Here is a 6,000-nt window from a genome sequence, read left to right as displayed (position 1 = left end):
ACAGCTTTCATAGTATTTATTTGATTCTCTTCTTACCTTCTTACTTGAAACTTTCACTGGAAGAGTTTGGGGAGTCACTGGGACAGATACTGTAGACAGACTCTGTCAATACCCACACACACTTTCCTCTTCTGCTTGCCTTCTGGTCCTGCAGCCTCTCAGTTCAGTTCAGTTCAGTTGCTCAGTCGTGTCCGACTCTTTGCGACCCCATGAATCACAGCACACCAGGCCTCCCTGTCCATCATCAACTCCCGGAGCTCACTCAAACTCACGTCCATCGAGTCAGTTATGCCATCCAGCCATCTCATCCTCTGTCGTCCCCTTCTCCTCCTGCCCCCAATCCCTCCCAGCGTCAGAGTCTTTTCCAATGAGTCAACTCTTCGCATGAGGTAGCCAAAGTACTGGAGTTTCAGCTTTAGCATCATTCCTTCCAAAGAAATCCCAGGGCTGATCTCCTTCAGAATGGACTGGTTGGATCTCCTTGCAGTCCAAGGGACTCTCAAGAGTCTTCTCCAACACCACAGCTCAAAAGCATCAATTCTTCGGCACTCAGCTTTCTTCACAGTCCAACTCTCACACCCATACATGACCACTGGAAAAGCCATAGCCTTGACTAGATGGACAAAGTAATGTCTCTGTTTTTCAATATGCTATCTAGGTTGGTCGTAACTTTCCTTCCAAGGAGAAAGCGTCTTTTAATTTCATGGCTGCAATCACCATCTGCAGTGATTTTGAAGCCCCAAAAAATAAAGTCTGACACTGTTTCCACTGTTTCCCCATCTATTTCCCATGAAGTGATGGGGCCAGATGCCATGATCTTCGTTTTCTGAGTGTTGAGCTTTAAGCCAACTTTTTCACTCTCCACTTTCACTTTCATCAAGAGGCTTTTTAGTTTCTCTTCACTTTCTGCCATAAGGATGGTGTCATCTGCATATCTGAGGTTACTGATATTTCTCCCGGCAATCTTGATTCCAGCTTGTGCTTCTTCCAGCCCAGCATTTCTCATGATGTACTCTGCAGCCTCTAGAAAACTAAAAACTACATTTCCCAGACTCCTTTGTAGTAAGAGTTCCTAAGTTGTGTGGAGCTAATGTATCAATTTGAGACTATCTGAAACCAAGGATCAAGGCAATTTGTCTATGATGTCTAGGACAGTACCATGGTGCCTTTCTCTTGGCTAAGGACCTTATATCTATAGCAGGATAAGACCACAGGAGAGAGGACAGCAAACCCAAGGATGGTTTCCAGAACCGAACTGGGAAATTGATTTTCTTCTTTTTAAAAACAGTTAAAGAGAAATTTGTATTTTAATTTTTAACTGGGTAAGAGTATCAAATAAAAATTCCATTGAATTCATCTAAAGAAGTTGATTTTTAAATGTCAAAACCTGAAATGCCTACAGAGACTGGGAAGATGAGAAAACATTTGAGTGGGTAAAGGAATTAGAAAAATCTAACTTACTCTAAGAAAAAACACAGTGCAAAATGTGTTGTTATCTGGCTTCTGTCACTTGGGACCGAGGACAGGGAGGCATTAGAGATGGGTGAAGAGTGGTAAATAGAAGAGGGAGCCGCTATCTGTACTGTAGATCCTCTGATTATTCAAAAGGAGCTGGAAATCTTGATTTTGATATCAAATCTCCCTAGTGTAAGTCCCCAGAATTTGGGGAAGTTACTTTTTCTTGGGAAGTGGATTCTGTGATGACCCAAGGACGAAAGAGCAGATAAAACCAAGGAAGGTCTTGGAATGGAAAAACCAGACCCTTATCATCCTTCCCTCCCCCATGTTGTAGCTATTAATGGAACAGTATAACCTGTCTCTCCTCCTACTCCATCAGATCAGATCAGATCAGTCCCTCAGTCGTGTCCGACTCTTTGTGACCCCATGAATCGCAGCACCTCCCTGTCCATCACCAACTCCCGGAGTTCACTCAGACTCACATCCATCGAGTCGGTGATGCCATCCAGCCATCTCATCCTCTGTCGTCCCCTTCTCCTCCTGCCCCCAATCCCTCCCAGCATCAGAGTCTTTTCCAATGAGTCAACTCTTCGCATGAGGTGGCCAAAGTTTCAGCTTTAAAGCTGAAACTAGAGTTTCAGCTTTAGCATCATTCCTTCTAAAGAAATCCCAGGGCTGATCTCCTTCAGAATGGACTGGTTGGATCTCCTTGCAGTCCAAGGGACTCTCAAGAGTCTTCTCCAACACCACAGTTCAAAAGCATCAATTCTTTGGCGCTCAGCCTTCTTCACAGTCCAACTCTCACATCCATACATGACCACAGGAAAAACCATAGCCTTGACTAGACGAATCTTTGTTGGCAAAGTAATGTCTCTGCTTTTGAATATGCTATCTAGGTTGGACATAACTTTCCTTCCAAGGAGTAAGCGTCTTTTAATTTCATGGTTGCAGTCACCATCTGTAGTGATTTTGGAGCCCAGAAAAATAAAGTCTGACACTGTTTCCACTGTTTCCGCATCTATTTCCCATGAAGTGATGGGACCAGATGCCATGATTTTCATTTTCTGAATGTTGAGCTTTAAGCCAACTTTTTCACTCTCACTTTCACTTTCATCAAGAGGCTTTTTAGTTCCTCTTCACTTTCTGCCATAAGGGTGGTGTCATCTGCATATCTGAGGTTATTGATATTTCTCCCAGCAATCTTGATTCCAGCTTGTGCTTCTTCCAGTCCAGCGTTTCTCATGATGTACTCTGCATATAAGTTAAATAAGCAGGGTGACAATATACAGCCTTGATGAACTCCTTTTCCTATTTGGAACCAGTCTGTTGTTCCATGTCCAGTTCTAACTGTTGCTTCCTGACCTGCATACACATTTCTCAAGAGGCAGATCAGGTGTTCTGGTATTCCCATCTCTTTCAGAATTTTCCATAGTTTATTGTGATTCACACAGTCAAAGGCTTTGGCATAGTCAATAAAGCAGAAATAGATGTTTTTCTGGAACTCTCTTGCTTTTTCCATGATCCAGCGGATGTTGGCAATTTGATCTCTGGTTCCTCTGCCTTTTCTAAAACCAGCTTGAACATCAGGAAGTTCACGGTTCACATATTGCTGAAGCCTGGCTTGGAGAATTTTGAGCATTACTTTACTAGCGTGTGAGATGAGTGCAATTGTGCGGTAGTTTGAGCATTCTTTGGCATTGCCTTTCTGGATTGGAATGCAAACTTACCTTTTCCAGTCCTGTGGCCACTGCTGAGTTTTCCAAATTTGCTGGCATATTGAGTGCAGCACTTTCATAGCATCATCTTTCAGGATTTGAAATAGCTCAGCTGGAATTCCATCACCTCCACTAGCTTTGTTCATAGTAATGCTTTCTAAGGCCCACTTGACTTCACATTCCAGGATGTCTGGCTCTAGGTCAGTGATCACACCATCGTGATTATCCCGGTCGTGAAGATCTTCCCTGACCCAGTAATCATGCCTCATCCAATCAGCAAATGACTCACAAGACCCCCTATCCCACACCTTGTACCCTGGGTGTAAAAGTGGACGAAGGACCCCTGTTCAACGTTGGTTCTTCCTTGAGCTGGCCCACTCTTCTAACAGCATCTCCCACTCTAGTGCTTTATTTCCCTCTCATTCTGTCTCATGTCTGGAAATTCTTTTCCAACCCGCACCCAGACCACGACAGATTCAAGAATCATAAGCACATGCAAGTTAAAATTACAGGTCCCCTCATGGATAAGTAAATGACTTGGCGGGCTTTTTCGTGTGCATTTCCCATATTCATTGTAAGTGAATAATGCTCACTCTGTACCTTCAGGATCTGAGCTAACTGCTTAACTGTTCTATGCAGCCTTGATATACGCAAGGGGTAGATAATATGTGGGATCCCAGGGAGGGGATGACTGCTTGTGGAGTGTGCCTAGGCTTGGGCCAAGTGCGTGCTTTCAACAACCTACTTTATGGGGATCATCAATTGATGGATCAATTAATCAACTTGCAAATACTCTTTGAACTCTGAGTCCAGTGCTTGGCCATACGGAGCAAGGCCAGCCTAGGTCACAGGAGTAGACCAAGTCCCTCTATAGCCAGATAAAGCAGTAGTTGTGGCTTGGCTGATTCTCTTCCTCCTCTAAGTCCCCAAAACTGCAGGAACAGGTCAAATGTTCCAGAAGGAGTCTGACTTCAAGAAAAACTCACCAGGAGTTCCCCAGGATTAGCCAGACTTTGGGTTGCTTTACCATCCCCTCCCCCATAACTGTCACAGGACCTTGGAATCACCAGGTCATTCCAAATAAACCATCTGAGTGAAAGGAATGCCCTTGTTATGCAAACATATTTCATAGAATTTCCTTAGCTGACCCTCCCACCCCCAACCACTGTCAGTCAGCTTGTGAAGAAATTCTGAAGCCATAGCCATGAATGGTAGGAATCAGACAGCAGAGATGGCTCAGGAGTGTTTTATTCATTTTCACTTTATATTAAGGTAGGGACTTCCCTGGCAGCTCCAGAGGAGACACAGGAGACTTGGATTCCATCCCTGGGTGGGGAAGATCCCCTGAAGGAGGAAATGGCAACCCATTCCAGTATTCTTGCCTGGGAAGTCCTATGGACAGAGGAGCCTGGCAGGCTACAGTCCATGGGGTCACACAGAGTTGGACACAACTTAGTGACTAAACAACGACAAATCATGGAAAATTTCAAACACATATAAAAGTAGAGAAAACAATATAACAAATTTTCATTTACCCATGACTTGCATGTCTTTTATTTTTAGGCAAATCCCAGGGCGCTTATCACTTCATTAGTAAATCATTCAGTAGCTATCTCTAAAATACATTTTTTTTTTTAGTAGCTATCTCTAAAATACAAAGAGTTTTATTAGAAGCATAACCACAATACCATTATCAACACCAAAAAGATGCTCAATAATGATCTAATATCACTACATTTTATTTATGTTTATTTTACTCACTGGCATTTTTCTATGAAAACAAGCATTGCATTTCCACCTTTCTCTTTGCTCTCCTGGCCCAGGAACAGCCCTCTGATGCTCAGGTAAATCACCTGAGCCAGCCAGCCCGGATGTCTTCATTGACATCCCTCCCCAAGTGACTCTGGCCCAAGGACAGTCTTTTATTCCTTTCCTGGAGGTTGTTGATTAGATTTGAGGGACATTCTGAGTTGCTTTCATAGCTCTCAAGCTGGACAAAAATTAATTATAACGAATTTGATTTTCCAGCCCTGACTTCAAGATTCCTCCTGGGTATTCATTATTTTATTTTCACTGTAAGCTTTAAACATTGGGTCCTTTACTTGAAAGGCACCCTTGGGTTTGGTTTCTACCCAGAGCCCAATAAGCAGTTCCAAATGCTGAAATACCAAACCAATGTTATTTAGAACAGCTTGTTAACAAAAGTCTCCTGCAATCAGGCTGAGAAGCCAGTTGGAAAAGAAAACTCTATGCAATGGCCTCATTCACTCAACTGAAACTTTTATTGGGTGTCAGTGATATAAAGGCTGCAAGGAAAGTGTTTTCTGTTGACTTGCCACTCTAGTTGAGAGGTTAAGACGGCTCACAAATCAGATGACTGACACCCACGGGCAATATAAGGGCCAAAGGAGCAGCTCAGATCATGGTCTGAGTATTGTTCACTCAAGCTGCAGGGGACAGGGCAGGTTTCTGGAGGAGGGAATTGTGTCCGGAAGACTGGGACAGTCTGGTGGGAGCAGAGGTGACATGGGGGGAGGGAAAGGGCAATGGACACCACCGAACAGTGACCGTGAGACTGGGAGTCAGAGGAAGGTTTCAGGCTCTAAGCTGTGGGGTGAGTTATGGTGGAGACCAGAGCTCTGGCAGGCAGGGTGACTATCTGGAAATCAGATGCCAACTTCTGAACACAGGAGCCAGGTCCAAATCCACAGCACGCAGAGCCGGGCACTAGGGGTCAGGGGGCTGGGTCAAGTTGGGAAGAGAGCCCTTGGTAGAGCCAGTTTCAGGTGCAGGAAGAAGTGGCCCCTGACTTCCCACCCAGCCAGGA

The sequence above is a fragment of the Bos indicus x Bos taurus genome, chromosome 22 (genome assembly GCF_003369695.1).
Source record: "Bos indicus x Bos taurus breed Angus x Brahman F1 hybrid chromosome 22, Bos_hybrid_MaternalHap_v2.0, whole genome shotgun sequence".
In the NCBI taxonomy this organism is placed as follows: domain Eukaryota; kingdom Metazoa; phylum Chordata; class Mammalia; order Artiodactyla; family Bovidae; genus Bos; species Bos indicus x Bos taurus.
Note: the sequence above shows the minus strand (reverse complement) of the source record.